Raw genomic sequence first — 23,718 nt, 5'->3', positions numbered from 1 at the left:
TCCAAGGCTGACTCGGGGTGTTGTGGGCTAGAATCTCATAACTAAGCAACACATACAAATATGGCATAATATATCAATGTCCAATCTATGCTTCTTCTTTGAAAAAAACTTTAATGCACACACAACTAAATACTATACTCAAAATACAGATTTTAACTAGATTTCTGGAAGAATTACAAATTGGAACATCTCCTTTAGTGACATTGTTGATTAACCGGTTTGCAAATCTAGTAGCCATAATAAATGTCACTCGGGGATCTAATACTTTACCTGTAGCTTGCTTCTGTTAACTATAGGGTACCATGTGACAATTTGAATATCAACAGTCTTTTACACCTAAAAGATAGCAATGCCTTTGTATGGGCCTACTGAAAGTCCTGATGCTTTCTACAATCAAAACATTAAGGCGGTCATTCTGACCGCGGCGGTCGGCGGTCGCCGCCCGCCAAGCGGTTCCCGCCGAAAGACCGCTCCGCGGTCAAAAGACTGCGGCGGCCATTCCGGCTTTCCCGCTGGGCCGGCGGGCGACCGCCAGAAGACCGCCGGCCGGCCCAGCGGGAAAGCCCCTTGAACAATGAAGCCGGCTCGGAATGGAGCCGGCGGAGTTGCAGGGGTGCGACGGGTGCAGTGGCACCCGTCGCGATTTTCACTGTCTGCAAAGCAGATAGTGAAAATCTTTGTGGGGCCCCCAGTGGCCCCACGGCACCCGTTCCCGCCATCCTAGTTCTGGCGGTGGACACCTCCAGAAACAGGCTGGCGGGAAGGCGGTCGGAATCCCCATGGTGGTGCTGCAAGCAGCGCCGCCATGGCGGATTCCCTGGGCCAGCGGGAAACCGGCGGGAAACCGCCGGCTCCCCTTTTCTGACCGCGGCTTTACCGCCGCGGTCAGAATCGCCCAGGAAGCACCGCCAGCCTGTTGGCGGTGCTTCCGCCGCCCTCCGCCATGGCGGTCATGGACCGCCAGGGTCAGAATGACCCCCTAAGTCTCTGGGCTTTGTGAAGACGTTCACAGTGTAAAATAACAGCGGTCCTACCTTGGTCAACACATTTGATAATCAATAAAGCAAGCCTGTTGGCCTCAACATGACAATACATAAATATGACCATGTGATGTCTGTGTAGAGAGACTCATCAAACATTTTAGGAATACTGAAATTAGACATTGGCCTGAATCATAAATCCCCCTCTTGAGATATCAGAAATTTTCCAGTGTCAAGTCTAAAAAAAGATAAATATGTATTAATAAAGCGTTCACAATGTAAAGCCTTTTCTTACGGTGTTTGCCCTAGAATTTTGAATGTAAAACCCCCTCCCATTGTATTTGCCAGAGAGTTCACAATGTAAAATCCCTTCCTATTGATTATATGTCAGAGAGGTTACATTGTAAACCCTTCAGAGTCCCACTTCTTATTGCCATTGTTAGAACATTTGCAGTGTAATACCCCTTCCTATTGTATTTGTCTCAGAGTCCACATTAAAAAACTCCTTACTGTGGTAATTAGGAAAGAGTTTATAATGTCCAATCCCTTTATATTGTATTTAACAAGAGAGTTCACAATGTAAATCCCCTTCCTGTCATTTTTGAGAATTCCGGTTTGGGATGTCCCAAGGCAGTCGTTGGGTATTGGGCCCCAATTGTGTGAATGTGGGTCTATTGACTTGGGTGCCCTAGAGCCTCCAAACGTTAGTGGCTAAACTGGGGACCAAATAAATCTTTTTAACACCTGAATCTCATGGTAATGAGGCAAAGCAATCCAAGGCTAACTCAGAGAGGTGACATGTTCCTGAACTTGGGGCCCAGTACTGGGCACAACACTAAGGCCTCATTTTATTTATTTTTCTGAACAGCTGCAGACCCCCTGAGTAAGAGTCAAGGACCCACAGGGGTCTGCGGACCACAGGTTGGAAATCACTGTTATACACTGAAGGACAAATATATTGAAGATTACAGATGGAATCAAAAAATTGGAACCCATCATACAGGTTCCATGCAGATTAACAACAATGCAAATCACATACTCTAAACAAATATGCAGTGGGCAAGTAACCCTTTAAATTTAATCTGTTTCCGTTATCTGTCAGGTTTTGTGAAAGAGACCAGGGACGTCTAAAACCTGTTTAATGCAGAACAGCCAACCAGCATAAAATCATTCTAAGTGCAAATTACCATCTCCGTAGACCAGCGCTCCACCGTGTGATCAGTTTGTAGCGTAGCATGTAATGCTAAATTCTATGCATATCATGTTACAGTTTTCATAAAGAGGACACAAGGGGAGCACAAGATAGGGAGTGCGTCAACTGTGTTCAGGGCCTTCGGACACTCTTAGCCCAGCCATAGAGTTTGAGAGAAGAGGCCGCGTATGGAACGCGACGTCATTAAGGCGTGGAGGCACTCCCTCTGCAGTATCATGGGTAGCTGCCCTGCTGAATTGGGGCCCTCTTAAGTGGAAGCAAGGCAGGGGAATAGCATTGTCAGGATCTACCAAGCATGCAGGTAGCAGGGCAGTTGCACCCAGATCTTCACAGGCGCCCCAAGCCAGACTGCAGCGTAAGTGCGCTCTCACCTCAAGACGTGCAGCCGGCGAAGCGCCAACTGTGCAATCCTTCACATCACTACTGAAGTGGGAGTCTCTCATGTCCCTGGCCGGACCCTGACCCCTGTGCACATCAGGATTGGTAGGGTCTGCTTACCCAACAGCTGTTACACTGCAGCTCCGTCACCAGCCCTCCTGTGGCCCCCATCCATGAGAGCGTGACAGTCAATATCATACAGACAGCAGTCCTCTCAGCTACGACAGCGCTGTCACCAGGGGACCTCCTCACAGCTCCCCTGCAAGGTCACCAGAAAGATAGGGGCAGAATAATCTCCAAGAGAGCGCTGCCAATGTCTTCTCCGAATTTCATGCAACGGAACTCCGTGAAGTTGCTGCTACTCACGGGCCATCTTAGTCACGCTCCTCTAAATTCAGACTTCTTATCATATCTTGTATCTCTTCCTCAAGGTCTTCCCACATTCTTGAAAAATGCATGGCCCCTTAAGTAACAGATACCACAAGTTTGGTGCCAAATTAATTGTTATAATAAATCCCACAACTTCCAGTTGTGGGATGTAATATAACTTGTTCAGGTAAGGAGTTTTAAACTTTACCTGAAAAGTTGCCAACTTCAGCCCTGCAGTGTTTTTGCTGCTTTGCTCTGATTGGTCAGCCTCTGGCAGCCTGGCTAGGCTGCCTGGATGAGGTGTGAAGTGGCCTGGCTCAACACAAAGAGATGTGCCTGGGGGAGGAGATCTCCCCTCAGCAGATGGGGAAGCAGGAAAGGGGAGGGCTGCCAAACTGGTCTTCAAAGGCAGGGAAGGACATTTGGAGCAACTCAGCAACCCCCTCACATCCTGCATACCCAGACAATTAGGTATCCCCTTGATTAGATTAGGAGAGGGCAGGAGAGGGGTGTGTTTAGGATTTTCAGCCACACCAGTGGGTGGGCTCAGCCAGATGTAACCTCCAAAAATCACTTTCAGCCATGATGGATTTTTGAGGAATGTTGCTCCCTGGGATTGATTTTTGCCATACTTCCCAGGAAGTGGTCATCACAGGGGGAAAGACCCTGCCCCTGATTGGAGAACCAGAAGCCCCCTGTTTGTCACCCAGGAGCAAGGATACAACTGGCAGACCTGAACCCACACCTCAGATCCCTATCAGATTCCAACAAGGAAGAACTACAGAAAGAAGGACTGCCCTGCTGGACCCCTGACCTGCACCTAGACACTGCACTCTGGAGGACTTCACCAGCTGCACACTTGGGCTTCACCACAAGAAGGACTTTGCCTGGCTTCAACTGGTTCAAGGAGGGACTCCCAGTTTGCTACAGGTGGAAACTTGCTAACCAGAGTCCCCTGCACCAACTCCTGAAGAAACCAACCTGCTGACCACTGCCCTGTGGCCAAAAAGGAGTTTGCGCCAGGTGCATTCTGGGAGTTGTAGTCCGCACCCTCAAGGAGCATCTCAGAGCTTCTGGAATCTTGGGGTGTGCTGTGCCTTAAAGGAACATCTGGAAGAAGATCCAGAAGTTTGGAGAACTTTGGAGAACTTTTGGAAAAAAGCTCCATAAAGGGACCTACCCACCGCAGCAACTCTAGCCGGCTTGCCTCAACTGCGACCCGGCCTGACTTGCAGGTTCGTCCCATTGAAAAAAATCTCCAAAAAAGTGACTAAGTCGGAACGTAGGAAGTTGACCGGGACCTCCCAGGCAGTGTATCTGAAGAGGGCTCCAAGGACGTCTGATCAAGATTCAGGTTTGCCCCGGTCGAAGGATTTTCACCTTGAAAAACAACTAAGTCCGGAGGTGAAAATCTCCACCAAGGGCTCCTGCAGCACTTATCTGAGGAAGAGTTCCAGGAGGTCGGATTGGACTGGCGACTTGGTCTCGCTGAAGAAAATCTCCAGAAAAACAACTAAGTCCTAAGGTAAACTTTTGACCGAGGACTCCCACGGGCTGTAGCCGCCCATTATGACCCCCACGGTCGGTGCAATAGTGGAGGTAGTATCGCCAGCAGGCTGGCGGTACATACCTCCACTGTTATGACATTGGCGGTTTGGCCAAAGCCAAACCGCCAAGTTAACACAACGACCGCCAGGCTGGAGACTACAGTCTCCAGCCCAGCGGCCGTCAGTAGGCCGCCCATGGCATTTTGACCCCGCCCACTGCCATGGTTTCTGTGGTTTCTGTACCACCTCGGAAACCATGGCGATAGGCACTATCAGTGCCAGGGAATGCCTTCCTGGAACTGATGGGGGTCTCCCCAACCCCTCTTCCCCTCCCCGAGCCCTCCCGCACCCTCCTCCTCCATATACACACATACACGCAAATACATGCACACCAATACACACACGCATACACACATTCACCCACGCATGCATACATTCATACACACTCACAGCAACATTCACAAACATACATCCAGGCACACACGCAATCACACGACACTAAATGCACACACACACCCACTCATGCACACACCCATTACACATGCATGAACGCATTCCTACACAGTCACACACACCCCCACGCACGCACACAACACCCCCCACCACCTCTCCTGTTGAAGAACCCAACTTACCGGCTTGCGGGGGTCCTCTGGCAGGAGACGGTACACGGCACGGCTGCCAGCAGCAGCGGCCGCCAGCAAAACACTGCCAGGCCGTATCATGGAACATGATACGGTAGGCGGCGTTTAGCTGGCGTGGCGCTGCTGCTGGCAGCAGCGCCACCTTACCGCCGTCCACCACCATGACTGTAGCTGGAATTCTGCCTGCCTTCTGGTGGAATTCCGGCTATGGTCATAATTCGATGGACGGTCAGTAGCCACGGTGACGGTATGTTGTATGTTGGCGGATATCGCCGTGGCAGTAGGCAGCATTTGCCACCAGTGTCATAATGAGGCCCTTAGTCTCAATGCCAAGGCCTTAATGCTCCTGTGAAGAGTCTGGCTCTCCTCGCCATGATCAGAGAATCTAAATGCGATATTTGCCTCCTACAGGAGATTCATCTACTTAGGAGAGATAGGCATAGAATGCGCTCTCGCTGGCTTGCTCACCAGTTTTTCTCATCAGGTCCACACAAATGAGCAGGGGTTGCAATACTGCTAGTTACACATTTCGCAGGCAGGGTGCTCCACACACAAGCTGAGATTGCGGGCAGACTACTTTCACTTCACATCTCTTTGCAATCCACGACTCTCACAATAGGTACAGTGTATGCCCACAACGATCACCAGGAGCTCTTTATACTGGACGCTGTGGGGCGGGTGATGACAACCCCTGATTCTGACTAAACTGGGTGGGGACTTTAACATAATAGTCAACACACACTTGGACAGATCAGCTCAAAGAGTGGGACAAACTGGGGCCTTTACTGCGGCAGGTCTTCAACGGCTGACTGACATGGGACTTGTAGATATTTGGCGTTCAACTAAAGTATGGGCCTATACCTACTACTCCACCATCCATCAGACTTATAGCAGAGTATATTTCTTCCTCACTTCGCCCCGCCTGACTGTGACAGTGACAAATGTTGGGATAGGGTCTGCTGGGTTAGGGTCTGCTGCACTATCTGACCACTCACCTGTCATCCTAGTTCTATATACTCCATTCACTACACCCCAACTGGGCACTTAGCACCTTAACCCCAAGTTACTAACATGACTCGACACAAAACACAGTCGACAAGTCGATTGCTACATTTCCTTTAATTTAGTGATACACCCGACGTACTGATTGCACTCTTATGGGACTCTTTGAAAGCAACACTTAAGGGTACTTTTATATGCATAACGACTAAACACAATAGAGACCAACAAAGCATGAAGTGTCTATTATAAAGCCGGTTAAAAGAACTTGAGGAGGAACATAGGCATTCAGGGGCTCATTACGACTCCGGCAGTCGGTGGTATAGTGGAGGTATAATCGCCAACAGGCTGGCAGTACCTACCTCCACTATTATGACATTGGCGGTTTGGCCAACGCCAAATCGCCAATGTACCACACCGACCGCCACGGTGGTAACGACAGACGGGCTGGAGACTTCATTCTCTAGCCCAGCTGCAGTCACTAGGCCGCCCATGGCATATGAACCCGCCCACTGCCATCCTTTCGGTTTTTTTCTGTACCGCCACTGAAACCATGGCAGTAGGAACTATCAGTGCAAAGGAATTCCTTCCCTGGCACTGATAGGGATCTCCCCTGCCCCCCTCCCAGAGTCCTCCCCCGCCCTCCCTCTCCCGACCCCCGCAGATTTACACACATACACGCACATACATACACACCCATACACACACTCACACACACATTCACCCACGCATTCATACACACTCACAGCAACACTCCCGAACATACATCCAGACACACACTCAATCACACGACACAACATGCACGTACACTCACACCCACTCATGCACACACGCATTACACATGCATGCACGCATTTACACACAGTCACACACACACCCACTCATGCACACAATACCCCCCACCTCCCTCTCCTATTGGAGAACCCGACTCACCTGCTTGCAGGGGGCCCTCCGGCAGGAGATGGGACGTGGCACTGCTGCCAGCAGCAGCGTCTGTAGGAAAACACCGCCAGGCCGTATCATGGAACATGATATGCTAGGCGGTGTTTTGCTAGTGTGGCGCTGCTGCCACCTTTGCGCCGTCTGCTGCCGGTCGGTAGCCACGGCAACGGTATGTTGGCGGCCTGTGCCGTGGCGGTGGCATTGGCCACCAAGGTTCTAATGAGGGCCTCAGTCTCTCTAGGTGAGGCGACAATTGACAGCGGCCCGTAAAGAGCTTAAATTGCTTAATGTGGACAGAGCTGAATACGCACTTCTGCGTACTAAACAGCTCTACTATGTGGGAGGCTATAAGGCAGGGTGCCTCTTGGCAGATCAACTACAGTCCCAAGCTCTTAGACAGAGGATTACTGAATTGGAATGACAACAGGGTGAAAGAATCTATCAGGACACACAGATTGCACTCAAATTTTAACTGTTTATTCTACACTCTATACCACAGAGGCACTCGACTTAGCCTTTGCACTCCAATACCTCGATTCTCTACACATGGAACAAGTTCTCTACACAGCTGGACAGAGATGTTCACATTTAGGAAGTACTGGTGGCGATATCACAATTGAAACTTGGAAAAACTCCTGCTCAAGATAGCGACACAGCTGATTTTTATAAAACCTTTGCCCCCAGGTTAGCCCCCATAGTCACTCGCCTCTTCAGCACCTTTAGCACCTCAGAAACACTTGCTGACGTGATGAGAGAGGCCATCACAAAACCTGGGAAAGACCCCAAACTCAGGGCATCCTATCGCCCCATTCATTTATTGAACATAGATGCCCAGATTTTCCCCAATGTTTTGGCGGCGTGCCTAGCTCTCTACATGCAGGGCCTGGTAGACCCTGATCAGGCAGGTTTTATTCCCGAACGATAGTGATAACCCCAAACGCATTTGCCATCTCATCGATAAGGTTCACTGCTCTCTTATACCAGCCCTCCTACTTTCAGTGGATGCTGAAAAAGCATTCAGAGTTAATTTGCCATACCTCTGCCTAGTACTCAACAAGGTTGGTCTTGGGACCTGCTTTCAAAAGTGGTGTGGTGCGGGGATATTGTTGAACCCCTTTCCTATCACCCATGGCACCAGGCAGGGCTGTCCCCTTTCACCCCTTCTCTTTGCGTTGTATATGGAGCCTTTCACTGAGAAGATATGGGGCAACCCTCAAATAACAGGGGTTCGCATGAGGGGCAGGACCATAAACTAGCCATGTACGCAGACGATGTGATGATTGCTTTCACACAACCACTCACCTCTCTCCCACAGCTGATACAGGAGTTAGAAACTTTTGGGAGGGTATCTAGGTTTAAAGTCAACCTCAAGAAAACACAGCTACGGGCCTTACAATTACACAAACAGATAGCGCTCTTATTGCACACCAGTTTCTTTTCCCTTGGGTTTCACAAGGGGTCCCACATTTAGGACTCAAAATTTACTCCACCCTTTAGACCACTGTGAATCACAATTATGCTACACTCTTGGCCATAGCTAAAGCTAACTTGCAGTCTTGTAAAATAGGCTCCCTCTCATGGCTAGGGACTAGCAGCTGTAAAAATGACTCTCCTGACCAAATTTTATATGTGATGCACATACTGCCACTCCAACCACCTCTGCATGTTCTACGGCGAATACAACACCTTCTAGAGTCCTACATCTGGGACAGTAGATAGGCACATATGGCAAAGAAACAAGCTTGTGGGTCAATAAAAGAGGGGGATTTGGGAATTCCCAACTAGTCCACTACTGCCAAGCAATTCTCCAATTTCCTCTTGTCTGCTGCATCCATTCTCAGACCGAAATCTTTAGGCTTGTATATATAGATATTTGGCCCAATGGCTATGCAATCTAAGTCAACAATATACGTGCCCAATAACTTCTGCTGCAGTGGTTCTGTCTGCTTAATTAAATTTGTTTCAAAAGTTCCACCAAAGCTGCCTAACACTGGAAAGATGGGTGCTCTGGTTGTATGGGCTGACTCTCAAAGACATACACAAGACTCCTACAGCAAGCAGGATGGACACTCACGGGTCAATTCAATGATTTATTATTCCTGCAAACAAACCGTTTTCAGCAACACTGCCTGTTTCAATGTTTGCTAATAAAAACATAAATGCTAAATAAATAAAAACTTAGAAACTATATAGCCTTGGTCATTTAGCTCTTGTAAAAGCATTGGCAAATATGGTTGGGAAAGGCAGCCCAAAATTATTAATGGTGATTTTAGATTCAGAAATGTATAAAGTCCAAGTTTTCCAAGGTAAATTTAGTTTCTAATTGGACCTCAGCTATTACATCTCTTTTGTGTAAAATATGCAGTAAAGTAAAAGTTGATTAAGATGAAAGAGAAGAAATACTGTTCTATATTGAGCTAAAAAAGAAAGCCTAGTGCCATAAAAAGAAATAAATATATATATATATATACATACATATATATATATATATAAATATATCTATATATTTGTTGACAATAAAGAAATATATATACGTTCAGAATTAAGAAAGAAGACATAAAAAGAAAAACACATTTGTGCAATGTTAACTCGAGTCTTTAAAGGGAGACCATATAAGGTTAAAATGAACCAAATTATCATTCATTCAATTTATAGATAGTTTTCTCAAATTTAGCCACTTCAAACGTATCCTTAAGCCAAGACTGAAAGGTTGGGATAACCTTGGATCTCCAAAAACACAGAATGTTAATCTTTGCTAAGCTAAGTGCAGTGGATAGCTGTTTCAAAGAATGAGTAGACAAAGGTAGCAATTCTGAGATATTGTGTAAAAGTGATAAACGACTGAAAGAGAGGCATTAATAAAGGAGTGTATTTTACATTTGTTTTCAATCTGAAACCAAAATATACGAATATTAGGACACTCCCTTAGAATATGAACAATATCACAACCTGAGGTCCCACATCACCAGCAAAGGGAATCAGGGCTTAATTTTGCTGGATGTAATTTAGATGGCGACCAATGGCAGCGATGTAGTATTTTGGAAACATTTAATTTAAGGTAGGAATCTCTCAGTCCTTTATTGCTACTCTCTACAATAGTATCCTATTCCTCTTTCTCAAATGCCACATTCAAATGTGTGGACCACCAAGATTTCAAATTATAAGACATTTCAGTAGAAAATGAGGAATTGATAAGAATGGCATATAAACCAGATACTGTTCCCTTTAAAAATCCTAGTGTGAACATAGCATGCGATTGGGGAGTGAGATAATATATCAGGGTTCTTTGTCACACATTGAGTCAGGACTGAATAGAGTTGAGTATAGTTATGAAGAGATTTTGACAGTAAATCAAATTCCAGTTGTAAAGTGGGGAATAATTTGATAGAGTGAGGTGTTATCAATATAGCTGCTATCCGATAAATGCTATGTTTAATCCAGAGGGGCCACTTAAGTTCAGATCCCTTCAATTTAAAGTCAGCATTTTCCCATATTGGAGATTCATACTGGAGACGAGGATGAGTGTTTGTAAGTTTATGCGCTTTCTGCAAAGCTAGTTGTAAAGAATTAATAATAAGGTTAGTGCAATTTGTAAATTTTGATCTTTTAGTGTAGTAGATTGCTAGATTCAATTCAGACCGAAGAATGGATTGTTCTATTATAACCCATAACGGTGTATTTCTATGAGTAGGTAGCATGTAAATGGAATGAGATAATTGTTGTGCAATCCAATAAAATTCCAAGTGAGGGTGTCTTAAGCCTCCTTTCTCAGATGAAGAATGTAATTTGGAGCAGTTTAAACGAGGTCTGTCACCACCTCACACAAAGCGGGAAATCATGGATGACAATGATTTAAAGGTATTTCTCAGAACGGATAGTGGAATCATACTAAAACATAATTAAATTTGGGAGTCATATTCATTTTTATGATCTGTATTCTGCCCCATAAGGATAAGTTTAAAAGTGTCTAATGCTCAAAATCTCATTTAATTTGATCCGTTATCCGCTTTAAATTGTCCACAATCATATCCTTTAGACCACCATGAAGAAAAATCCATAGATATTTTAATTTTGAGTGTAGCCATTTGAAAGGAAGTATATCAGTAGTAGTTACAGTAGTAACCGGGGTTAATGGAAGGGCTTCACATGTAGACCAATTGATTTTGTAACCATAACATTTTGAGAATATATTTAATTGTGAAATTTGCAGATGATGTAGGATGTGTGAAGGTTAAAAGTATATAATCTGCATAGTAAAAAGCTTTAATTTCCCCTGTTGAGGTGTTGATTCCTTTGATGTCAGTATTAGACCTTATGGCAGTAGCTAATGGTTCCAATGCCGATAAAAATAATAATGGAGATAGTGGGCAACCTTGTCTAGTACCACAATGAACATTAAAATAGGAGGAATTGAATCTACCACATGATACAGATGCAGTGGGTAAATGGTACATACCACTTGTTAATGTAAGAAAATCCTTACCAAAACCCATTCTTTCCATTGTATGAAATAGATAACCCCATTCTACTCTGTCAAAGGCTTTTTCAGCATCTAAGGAAAGGAGAACATTCTTCTCTTTGCCATTCCGCAACTGCCACAGTAAGTGTGAGATAATTTGAAGATGATTGGTAGAGGATCGCCCAGGATGAATCCAACCTGAGAGGGGGTGATTTATGTTGGGTGACTTCCTCTCAAGTCTTGCATAAAGTTACTCGAAGTATGGTGTCCCATTAGGTATGAGGCGGCACCTTTTCAAAGTTGGATAAGAAAATAGGGATATTAAAGAATGGTTATTTTGGTGATACTGTTATTATTTTGGCCTGCATGATTGACTGATTGGGTGTATATGATGGAACACATTTGGTGGAGGATGAGATTAGGTTACGTATTACTCTGTTTCTATTGGATGAACCTTTGGGTGTGTGTGCAGGACTCACATGTATGTGCATAGGTTTCTTGGTATTTACATGAACGTGGATTAAAGTGATACATTTTCAGGTGTTTTCCCCTTTAAATTGAATAAGCATATGTACATTATCCATTCCTTAGTGTCAACCACTATGGTGTAACAGCAGCCGAGAGGAAATTGGAGAAGTTAAAATGCATTCCTGAGAGGAGGCAGCATGTAGTGCATTGGGTGCACTAAAGTGAAAGTGTCACCCCAACAATACTAATCAATTTTTTCCACGACAAATGAGTGGCAGCCCATATAGGTGTGATTGGAGGAAAGACTGAATATTAACAACTTACATTCCAACAATATTAGCAAGTACTTGTGTTTTCTGGCATGTATCTAGCAATTGCAAGACTTTTGATGTGTTTATATTTTACCAATATTGTTCACTTAACACCAATGCTGCCATAAGGTGTGACTGAATATTTGACATGTGAATATGGCGGCAGAGAATAGTGAATTTCACTCTGATGGCCTCCTTTCTTTGTGACCACTCTTCATTCTCCAATGAGAGACCAGTCTGATGGATTTAAGTATAATTGCCCTTGGGATGTTTTTATTAGCAAATATTGATAAAGGCAATATTACCGAAACTGGTCCGTTTGCAGTAGTAATACATCTTTGAATTTACCCCATGAGTGCTTGCTGTAGGAGTCTTGTGTATGGTTTCTAAGTTCTAGAGGTTTTTCATACTAAGAAAATCCAAACAGGGCCATAAAATGCAATGGAGCTAAGAGGATAAAAGGGATCTGACAACTTGCCAATATTATCAAGAGAGCATTAACTACAAATATTGTTATTGTTTGCACCAAAGTATCACAGAGTATCATCTGCTTATGCTCAAACTAGGTTCTCAATTGCTCATAGTTCTGTTTGGATCCCTTTACAGTTTTATAAACTGGAATTCTCCTGCTGATTCCTGTTGATATTTCCAGAAGGAGAAGGGAGATCTGTCACACATGATCTTAAAATAAAAATAAATTAATCACTATTGTTAGGTTGTCTAGGCTCATTAGGGAAGAAATTAAAATACGCATCCTCTCAACTGTATAATTGTATTTTTAAGGACACATGCCATTCATGACTTATTAAATCTGCTTTAGATCCCTTTCGGCAGGGGCACAGGACAAGCAAGGGCTACTGGGCCTCAGCCTTCAGGCCTGGGGCTGTTTGTCTCATATCCCAATGTCCTTCTAACTATGGCTGTGGAAACTGGGCTAAGTATAACCCCTTCAGCACTGGACCCTCAATAATAGTGATGGTGAGCAGCTACAGGTTTCTCAGGGATGGAGTGTATGGGTTTGTTAACTCAGGATTTAACAACCACACAGTAGTGCAATAACTGAATGCCCAATTCAGTACTTTACGTAGGCTAGAAAGGTACTTTAATTAAGATTCTTATCCAATTGGAATACCATGTCGAGAATAGCAACATTTACAATGGTGCTTGTGCACCTGTGCCTTAGGATGCTGCTGTCCCTTTCTTCTTTTCCCTGGTGTCCCCTGTCTTGTGAATGTAAGCATGTCCCATTTTTAGTTAGAGAGTTTTATGTAGTGTGAGTCAAGATTCAGGTGCAGGTACCCCAGTCTCATAATGATTGGGCTCAATGCAGTAAAGCTGCCTTGGTACAGTCTAACCATGACAAAGGTCTTTATGTCTTTTTAGCACCCGGTGGAAAATCTGCAACATGTGTCTTCAGTCTCTCCTCCTTCTTGGAGGACATGTTAGCTTCAGACATGGCCTTTGATCCATGCAGGCCTCAGCTTGATGGGGGGGGGGAGTTGCCGGCTTGAGTTCTTTGGCAGATGCTGATACCGTGCATCTGTGGGGCCCTCAGCAGGTGTCAGATCCATTACTGGATCACACAGCAATGAATAGAAGAAGTGCTTTCAAGTAGAGGGGTGTCAGAGTAGCATGATGGCAGCAGTGAGTAACAGTTGGCAATGTGGTGGGACCACTAGAGACACAATTTTGATTTTTGGTGGTGATGTCCATCCAGGCACAGCTGAAGTTTTCAGTGGTAATGTACATAATGGGTACTGTTCTCAGTTTCTGAGTTGTGATCCTTGCATGTCAATGGGGTCTGCCGTTGATCAGTGAATCCTTAAGAGACTGTGTTCACACTCCTAGGTTTTGCCAATTGCTTTCCGCAGGCTTTTTTGGACTAATAGACCCACCACACCTGGATCTAGCTGCTTCTTTGACTCCCTTGACAGACACCTCTCCTGCGTTGCCATGCTCAGTCTTTCTTTCACCAGGCAGGTTGACTTCTTGGCCCTTAAGGTCAGGAGTACAACTCTTTCGCTGGGTAAGGCCCAAGATGATGTACCCCTCATCTCTGGGGAGCTGATTGTTTGGCAGGCACTATCTCTGGCTACAAAGCAGTCCTCATAGTACTCTGCATGGAAGGACTTTCCTTGGTCAAAGAGAGTTTGAACCAGAACTGCAAGTGGGTCAGCGGCTCCTAATTTTGCCCTGTCAAAGCAGAGACTTCATATGGAATCTCTGTTTGTATTTTCATAACCAGTTTATGTGGTTCTTTTTTAAGTGTCCTCTCCAGCTTGTTCTCCAGACACAGCCTTTGTATAATGATGCTCTTGACAGGAGGATAGTCTAGAGCCTGGTATACCCAAAACACAGACACAAAGAATTGACAGATTTCTGCACCTCGTTTATCAACAGCCACACTGAACAGTGATCAGGTAAGATATAAAAGGTGGGCCTATAGCTAAAGAATCTCTACCACTCTCTCTTAACAGAGACTGCAGTGTCACCCTTTACAAAATGACAGTGCTACAGAAAGACTAATCAGCAACCCCCCTTGGCACAAGAGCCTAATTGAATTCCCAAATGTTAGAAATGGGGTCTTTGGTTGGCAGTCAGGTTACCCCCTGTCCAAGCAAGGACCCTCAATCTAGTCAGGGCAAAAGAGAAACACCCTCAGATAACCCCAGCTCACCCCCTTGGTAGCTTGGCTCGTTCAGAAAGGCTTAACCCAGAGACACTATCTAAACTATTTGGACCAACACAAACAGTTATATAGTGAAAACATTACAAAATCACTTAACACCAGGCTAGAAAAATAGCCAATTTGTATCTGAACAAAGCAAGATCAAAATGACAAAAATCCAATATACACAGGCAAAGTTATGAATTATTAAAGATTAAACTTCAATATAGTGCTCAGAAACACAAATGCTTCTACGTGGTGATATCATGGTGTCCTGCGAAGTCGTTCCCAACAATGCAACGCCAATGGCACCGGTCACGGAGTCACACGGACCCCCAGGTACAGTACCTTGGGAAAATGAGGAAACAAGCTGGTGCACAGGTTTGGGCGACGGGTCCGTGCTGCGGTGTGGTAGAGGTGAGGCGGCAGAAGTACAAAGTGTTGGATCCACACACTTCTGGCAGAGTTGATATCTGGTGGTCACAATGTGGTGCGGCGGCTTTCCCAGAGTTGCAGACTTCGGCGAGGCTGCAGCGGTGTTGGGCCTGCGGGCTCGTCTCACTTCAGCAAGGACCACGGCTTCGGCTGCAAGCGGTGTCACAGGATTCAGCAGCGGCATCAGTCTGGAGTTGTCCGAAGTCGGTTTATTTGGTTTTTGGGGGTTTTTCTTAGTTTTTCCACCAGCTTCTCCTTTCAATGGCCCAGGGACTGGATTAGGCACCACTTGGCAGGGCAGGAGTCTCAGCAGAGAGTCCAGCTGCTGGCATAGGAAGTCTTTGGTGGCCCTGAGACTTCAGAACAAGGGGCAAGCTCAGTCCAAGCCCCTGGAGATTCTTCTCAAGCAGGAATATACCACAAAGTCCAGTCTGTGTCCCCTTCCTCGGGCAGAAGCAGCAACTGCAGGATAGCCCAACAAAGCACAGTCACAGGCAGGGGCAGCACTTCTCCTTAGCTCTTCAGCTCTTCTCCTTGGCAGAGGTTCCTCTTGGTTCCAGAAGCAAACCTTGAAAAATCTTAAATCTGGGGTTTGGGTCCACTACGTATACCCCTTTCTGCATTTGAAGTTGCCCAACTTCAAAGAAAAGTCTCTGTAGTTTACAGGATCTTGCCCATGCCAGGCCCCAGACACACACCAGGGGGTTGGAGCCTGCATTGGGTGAGAGCAGGCACAGTCCATTCAGGTCTTAGTGACCATTCCTCCCTCCACTCTAGAACAGATGGCTCATCAGGATATACAGGCTACACCCCAGCTCCCTTTGTGTCACTGTCTAGAGGAGATGCGCGAATGGCCCAACTGTCAGTCTGACCCAGACAGGGAATCCACAAACAGGCAGAGTCACAGAATAGGTAAAGCAAGAAAATGCCTACTTTCTAAAAGTGCCATTTTCCAACTAATAATCTAAGAACCAACTTTACCACATGATGTATTTTTAAATTGTGGGTTCAGAGACCCCAAACTCCATATCTCTATCTGCTCTCAAAGGGAAACTGCACTTAAGACATATTTAAAGACAGCCCCAATGTTAACCTATGAAAGAGATAGGCCTTGCAACAGTAAAAACCAAATTTGGCAGTATTTCACTGATAGGACATGTGAAACACATCAGTACATGTCCCACCTGTAACATACACTGCACCCTGCCCATGGGGCTACCTAGGGCCTACCTTACAGTGCCTTACATGGATAAAAAGGGAAGGTTTAGGCTTGGCAAGTGGGTATACTGGACAAGTCGAATTGGCAGTATAAAAACTGCACACACAGACACTGCAGTGGCAGGTCTGAGCCATGTTTACAGGGATACTCATGTGGGTGGCACAATCAGTGCTGCAGGCCCACTAGTAGCTTTTGATTTATAGGCCCTAGGCACCTCTAGTGCACTTTACTAGGGGCTTACTAGTAAATCAAGTATGCCAATTATAGAAAAGCCAAACTATACATTTAATTTCACATATGGAGCACTGGCACTTTAGCACTGGTCAGCAGTGGTATAGTGTCCAGAGTAACAAAAACAACAAAAACACAGTCCAGTACAAAGCAACAACCTGGCAAGTTGAGGCAAAAAGTTAGGGGAGACCACACCAAGGATGCCAGGTCTAACACCAAAGGAGTCTTGTCTCCTCGACCCCCAATTTACTGTATAGGTCTCGACACCCCAGCTTCAGGAATGTCAGCAATACAATCGCTCTAGCTGGAAAAATAACCTCACATCCATCTTATGCACATAAACCCACAGGCCTCCATACTATTGTTCACTCATACATATTGTGCATGCAGCACAGATACATAAACAAACACAACATACACTTGGGATGTTAATACTAGAAACCGGATTAGCAAACAGAAGTAGAATGTTACACAAGTAGGCCAGTAGGCCTACACTTCAGAGACACAGCTAAAAAGATCTTGTCACAATTATTAATTCACAAAACCAGTATGCTGCCCCAACCATCCTACATTTTAAACCCATGACAGGGACCAAAGTCCACTATCAGTCAAGTGTGGCCATGCTTGATGTGTCCCGCCAGGTCACAGGACAGGCCCAAGACTCACTCAAGTCAAAAGACCAGCCTAGGCCTTTGTACACACACTAGAGTAGTATATGGCATCTACCAAATTTAAAAAAACAGGATACAAGGGTACCAGAAACTCCCAGTTGGCACTCAGGGCGGGGGTATGATATAGTACACGATGTAGGTGACATTCCTCGTCCAACAATCTGGAGATTGGTGATGTTCATCTTCTCAACGGATGCCTCACCATGGTCCTATAAACTATACTAACTTACTGGAAGTATCAAACCAGATCTCTGTACATTCCTGTTGGACTTGGTCATGCTATGCATGCATAGCAGGCTCCTTTGGAAGAAACGCAGTGCACAGTTACAAAAATGTAAATCCTCATGGGCTATATTTTAGGGTCACAGGATTGTAGCAATACCTTGCTCTTGTAATCGTTCCTAACCCAGAAGACCATAGCTGGTAGCTACTTCAGCCATTTAATTTTGTATTATGTTAGTCGTATACAATGTCACCATATCACAGTGAAGCAAGATCAATTGTAATGGACTCAGTTTCTCTCACAGACCAAAGATCTGATTTAGATTTTGGCGGAGGGGGTTACTCTGTCACAAACGTAAGTAAGTATGTAAATACTTTATCGTTCATTTAATTAAAACTTACAATATTAATACAATAAAACCACTGGTTAAAACATCACTTGATAAATGACATCGTAAAATCTGGTCGTCTTTGGGTTGGACGCCCTTTTTTTGATCATCATACTACTCAACCCATATAGGAAAGAAAAAGGCTTTGACATTTTTCAAAAGTCATGTAATACCAACACAGTTCTTAAACCACTATCTATAAATATAACCAGGCAAATTTGCCCGACCAATCGTATAAAACCAAGGTGCTCTAGCATACAAGGTTTTCGAAGGACATGGATCTCATTCAAGTATTATTTGGCAGCACATGATGCTATCCCACCAATATTGTTGTTACCATTAGTGAAAAAGGGACAAAAGAAAAGTGCGATGTGTATATACTAAATACCATATTAAAACTATTCTTTTGTTTGCCAAACTAAAAACTTCCTAGCGTAACATAAACAGTCAACCTTTACTTTAAACCTTCACCGTTAAAAGACAGAATGATACAATTCATGTTTTAAATTTGGACACCAATACATCTAGTATCCACTTTTTATATAGTAACATATAAAATCGCCCCCACTAGTAATGTTGCTACAAAAAGTGCCATATGCTTATCCTGAATTTCATACTATTCTTTTGGTTGCCAACCTGCAAGGTTAAACATTCATAGCTTAGCATAAACAATCAAGCTTTACTGTAAACATTAACCTGGATTTCGTACTATTGTTTTGTTTGCCAAACCGCACGGTCAAAACGTTCCTAGCATAAGAAATCATGCTTTACTATAGGTGTTCACAGTCAGAGAGGAAACCGTTAAAATTCATTATTGCAGCTTTGTCAATACATTTCCCTTTTAAAAGGACAAAAAACATATATAAATGGATGGCCTTTTAGAACTTCCCAGCACAATGTGAGTGCAACAGTAGGGTTACCATTATAACTCATACTTTGCTAATTTTGACTCAGCAATAGACACAAACTTAACAAATTTGCCACAAAACATTGGATCATCCCCTTGGAGACACACTTTAACTGCTTGCCGGCATGTGTGTATTGAGTTTCTAATAAAGAACTGTCTCAGCAGCCCTTTCCGCTCTGTCATTAGGGCTGGACAAGTACAAACAATATGACAAATGTCTTCCTTAGGATAGTTGCAGAGACGACATGAAGACTCTGCTGTCATTCTCTTCCAAACAGGAGCGTTAAAATGCATTTGCAAGTCACCAAGACGAGGACATAACAGCTTTAATTTTGCCTTTAAGCCATACAAACATCCTAGTTATGCTTGAGGTTGAAGGGGCTGTATGTTCCTACTACCACAAAATAATGAATGCACAATTTCACAGTAAAGATGGTAGATCAAATCCCAATCTGAGAAAGATCAGAAGGTCCCTGTGGTTATCCTAAATCAGGAACAAAAGCCCTCACTCACCGTTTGGTGACATGCTTCATCATCGGGCTTTGCTCCTCATCAGGCCGGCACTGCAATGTCTGACGTGCCCGCCAAAGGGGCTCTTTACTGGAGATCTTTTATTAAAGATGTTTGCTGGTAGGTGAGTGCAGATATGTGGGATTGGTGAATAATGCTGTTAAAATTGATTAGAGGGGACAATAACAATGGAAAACTTCATTAAGAAAATGTGCCTCTGTCAAGATTAAAAACAATGGGTAAAGGGAAAATCACAATAATGTCTATTTTACCCTATTTAAATATGGTGTCTGATAACCTCAAACCCTATAATCTAGGGATTTGATAGAGTCAGGATCAGAATTCCCTATACTGGCAAAATGAACAAAGTCAACACTTTTTTCACTCAAATAATTAACAAAGATTAGAGGGCGATTCATCAGGAGCTAAAAAGACATACCTAATCCTCACTCTTGTAGTAAACTAAATTAAATATATGTGGCAGGAACCCTCCTTGTATTAAAGGATGGGACACATAGGGATAGTGCTGGGCTTAAGTGGTCCAGTCAATATGAAAACTTTTCAAGAGTATGACCTGTCCATCACACCTACCCCAACTCCGCGCTCCCTGGAATGCGGCCCATACTTTAATACGAGGAGGGTTCCTGCCACCTATATTTCATTTAGTTTAGTGCAAGAGTGAGGATTAGGTAGGTCTTTAGCACAGCTTTATCCCTTAGGAATAAGATCTTTTTCCCTGACACAGTGATGACTCTGTTGAATGCAGGTTGTGTAATGTTTAGGGTCCCGAGCTCTAGCAACACAAAAGGATGATGGACAAAGTGCTGAACAATGCAAACACTCACCCCCAGTCACAGATCTGGGTTTAATCCATCGTTCTTTTGCTCACCATGCCACCCCAGTTTGGACCCAGCCATATGCAAATCAGTCTTGACCCTGTTCCCTCATGGGAACAGTCCATCCCGAACTGCCAAGCCAGGTCCTCCCTGGACCAGAAACAAGCATCCTGGGACCGGTTTCAGGGTTTCACCCTTCATCAGACAGGCTAGCTTGGATCCAGTGGTATAGTGAGCCAGGGACCCACGTCTGGGCATACCATTCCCACTTAGGGCAACTTTAGCAACACAAAAGGATGATGGACGGAGTGCTGAACAATTCAAACACTCACCCCCAGTCACAGATCTGGGTTTAATCCATCATTCTTTTGCTCACCATGCCACCCCAGTTTGGATCCAGCCATGTCCAAATCAGTCTTGACCCTGTTCCCTCATGGGAACAGTCCAGCCCGAACTGCCAAGCCAGGTCCATAATAAGTTAAATATTTCTTCCATTATTCTACTATAGGATCCCCCTAGTACTGACTCCGAAATCAGAAAGGCTTGGCCCTTTACTTTGAATACGGGCTCAAATGTTTGTCATTCAAAACTTCTTCCCACATCCATACTCAGAGATACATGGTCACAACCATAAAGATATTAGATGAAATCAAAACTCACCCAAGCCTTAGTCGCTCCAAAGTATGTGATTTTTTTGTTCAGTTATTTTTTACGTGTTCTCTTTCCAAAATCATATGCTTATTCAGGTACCATTATTCATGGTTCCAATATTTACACAGAATAACAACTATGAACTCCAAATAACACAACCTTCAAAATCAAGTTACTAAGTAATTAAAACCAACTCACCAAAGGTGTCTCGTGCAATTATTACATCCAATTTGTACTTTGTTAAGCAAAACAGTCTCAGTCAATTAAATTTAAACTTAAAGCCCTCCACTTTAAGTGATATCTACAGTTTGAACAGGTAAAATGTGAGAGTCAAACACAAATATCATACCACAAGCTCAATGGTGTCAGTGTCGTTAAAAACAAATCCCTATGCTTACCAGGACCACAGGGTTTCCCCTTCACACTCAAGGGCGGGCGCTTGCACAAACAGGAATCTTCCACGTTTAACAAGCCCTCATGTATACTAAGTGAAAAGAACCCACCAAAAAGCACCAAAATGTTTCACCCAGAGCCTATTGTCAACTTTGAACCCGCACTAGTTGGAATTAAAGAAAGGACTTATCCCAATAGCATAATTTCCAACTAGACTCCTTTTCCTAATTCTTTATTTCTTACTTGGTCCTGCAGTTGATAAACACAATGAACCAGAGCCTATTTCAGATAGCACAAAAGAAAAAAATGAAAAGATATTTGTATAATGAAACTGTTCCTCAAAGAGAATGCTCAAGATTTCAAAATTCACATTCACCATCCCATTATTTTCCTCATTGCTGATAGGACCTTTTTTCAATGTCTTGACGGTCATGAGCACGAAAACCAGAAATCCGCAGGCTCTCCTTTGTTTCAGCAGCCCCTCCAACATCTGTCCGACCTTTCTTGATACATCCTGTTTAACTTGTCTGGGGTGTGATATGAGGCTGACATTATTTTCATTGAGGTGGTTTCTGTGGGGGATTGATTTATGTTTCACTATATCTTTCTACAATCACTCTGTAGGAGGCTGGACTGGCTTGTAGTGAGTACCAAGGGGTACTTACACCTTGCACCAGGCCCAGGTATCCCTTATTAGTGTATAGGGTGTCTAGCAGCTTAGGCTGATAGATAATGGTAGTTTAGCAGAGCAGCTTAGGCTGAACTAGGAGACGAGTGAAACTCCTACAGTACCACTAGTGTCATATGCACAATATCATAAGAAAACACAATACACAGATATACTAAAAATAAAGGTACTTTATTTTTATGACAATATGCCAAAGTATCTCAGTGAGTAACCTCAGTATGAGGATAGCAAATATACACAAGATATATGTACACAATACCAAAAATATGCAGTATAGTATTAGAAAACAGTGCAAACAATGTATAGTTACAATAGAATGCAATGGGGACACATAGGGATAGGGGCAACACAAACCATATACTCCAAAAGTGGAATGCGAACCACGAATGGACCCCAAACCTATGTGACCTTGTAGAGGGTCGCTGGGACTGTAAGAAAACAGTGAGGGTTAGAAAAATAGCCCACCCCAAGACCCTGAAAAGTGAGTGCAAAGTGCACTAAAGTTCCCCAAAGAGCACAGAAGTCGTGATAGGGGAATTCTGCAGGAAAGACCAAAACCAGCAATGCAACAACGATGGATTTCCAGACGAGGGTACCTGTGGAACAAGGGGAGCAAGTCCAAAAGTCACGACCAAGTCGAGAGTGGGCAGATGCCCAGGAAATGCCAGCTGTGGGTGCAAAGAAGCTGCTACTAGGAAGTAGAAGCTGAGGATTCTGCAGGAACGACAAGGGCTAGAAACTTTCCCATTGGAGGATGGATGTCCCACACCGTAGAGAGTCGTGCAGAAGTGTTTTCCTGAAGAAAGACTGCAAACAAGCCTTGCTAGCTGCAAGTCGTGCGGTTAGGGTTTTTGGATGCTGCTGTGGCCCAGGAGGGACCAGGATGTCGCCAATTGCGTCAGGGGACAGAGGGGGCGCCCAGCAGAATGAGGAGCCCTTTCAGAAGCAGGCAACACCCGCAGAAGTGCCAGAACAAGCACTACGAAGAGGAGTGAAACGGTGCTCACCCGAAGTTGCACAAAGGAGTCCCACGCCGCCGGAGGACAACTCAGGAGGTCGTGCAATGCAGGTTAGAGTGCCGTGGATCCAGGCTTGGCTGTGCACAAAGGATTTCCGCCGGAAGTGCACAGAGGCCGGAGTAGCTGCAAAAGACGTGGTTTCCAGCAATGCAGTCTGGCATGGGGAGGCAAGGACTTACCTCCACCAAACTTGGACTGAAGAGTCACTGGACTGTGGGAGTCACTTGGACAGAGTTGCTGGATTCAAGAGACCTCGCTCGTCGTGCTGAGAGGAGACCCAGGGGACCGGTGATGCAGTTCTTTGGTGCCTGCGGTTGCAGGGGGAAGATTCCGTCGACCCACGGGAGATTTCTTCAGAGCTTCTAGTGCAGAGAGGAGGCAGACTACCTCCACAGCATGCACCACCAGGAAAACAGTCGAGAAGGCGGCAGGATCAGCGTTACAGAGTTGCAGTAGTCGTCTTCGCTACTTTGTTGCAGTTTTGCAGGCTTCCAGCGCGGTCAGCAGTCGATTCCTTGGCAGAAGGTGAAGAGAGAGATGCAGAGGAACTCTGATGAGCTCTTGCATTCGTT

Source organism: Pleurodeles waltl, chromosome 4_2 (assembly GCF_031143425.1).
Source record: "Pleurodeles waltl isolate 20211129_DDA chromosome 4_2, aPleWal1.hap1.20221129, whole genome shotgun sequence".
NCBI classification, from domain to species: Eukaryota; Metazoa; Chordata; class Amphibia; order Caudata; family Salamandridae; genus Pleurodeles; species Pleurodeles waltl.
This window is presented reverse-complemented; position numbering follows the sequence as displayed.